We start from the raw sequence: 1,321 nt of genomic DNA on the forward strand, positions 1-1,321 counted from the left end.
TAGTTGAGTAAAAAAAAAAAAATCTGACAGAATAACTGTCAGGAAAAGTTAAGTCTCTCGCTCTCCTTCTGTTGGTTTTTGGGGTTGGTTTTTAATTATTATTATTTCATCAGCTTCAGAAATGGTGTTTTCTGTGATGCAAAAATATTGTATCCATCCGAATTACAGTTACAGATATCTACTCCCTTATCCCTTTCCCACACTCAGTTTTACTATTCCAAACAAGAGCTTGACCATTACATGATTACATGAAATCTTATTCATATTACTGCTCAGTGCTAGCTGAGGAATACCCATCCTCTTTCCTTACTTGCTCCTCCTCTGATCTTCTCAGTTATGGTGTCGTGCTGAGAAGCACAGGTTGTCAGTTTACCATTTTGAGACCTGGACTCTGCAAATGCTCAAAAACAGCAGTCACTCCGCACGAGTGTGTGCTAGTGATCCTTCCAGATCCAGAGTACATGTATGTCTAGATAAGGTTGCATACTGACCTATATACTAACATTAAACTCAGGAAAATTGAAGTAATTCTAAAGCTGGAATGAACTTTCTAACATTAACTTAATTAGGGGGTGTGAATTCAGGACTGGTGATTTAACTTGTGTGTAACAGTTACTCAGACAAATACAACAGCACTAATATACACAGCAAAATGTCTGCATAATATGGAAAGGTAGTAATACAGCAAGGTCTCATGTAACTCTAGAAATTCCTATTTAAAAGAAAGGTTACAACTTCTTTAAAGACAAAAATTCCTTGGAGAAGAAAACGTGTTCAAACCCAATAAATCTTTATGTTCTTAGTTCACCCAGAATATTAATTTTAAGGTGTAAACAAGAATAATTTTATTTACTGTTTATTACTTATGCATAAAACATACTGAACTAAATTGAAAAAATATCCCATTATGTTTTCAAATCCAATGGAATTAAGTAAATAAAGAAAATTAAACATTTCTAATTTTTCCTTAGTTGCCAGAAGGAGTTTGATTAGATAGCGTAATTGCTGAGGTTCCACACATTCCACACAATGTGCACATGTACATGGGCGAAGACACAGAGGCAAAGGGCTCCGGAGCAGAGGATCGCGCTGGGGGACCCTTTCCTAAAAGCAGCAGAACCACAAAGTCAAAAGCGCAGGGAGGGAGAGGGCACCCGAGCCCCCCCCCCACCACCACCACGAGCCAGCTCCTAACGAGCGGGCAGCTCTGACGCAGCGGGGGCGGAGTCAGGGGTGACGGCGGCCCGACCCTCCTGACGTATAAAAGCAGCCCCCAGGGAGCGCGAGCGACCCGGAGTGCCGCGAACAGGACCGGCAAACA

This window comes from Egretta garzetta, unplaced genomic scaffold (assembly GCF_000687185.1).
Source record: "Egretta garzetta isolate BGI_Z169 unplaced genomic scaffold, ASM68718v1 scaffold492, whole genome shotgun sequence".
In the NCBI taxonomy this organism is placed as follows: Eukaryota; Metazoa; Chordata; class Aves; order Pelecaniformes; family Ardeidae; genus Egretta; species Egretta garzetta.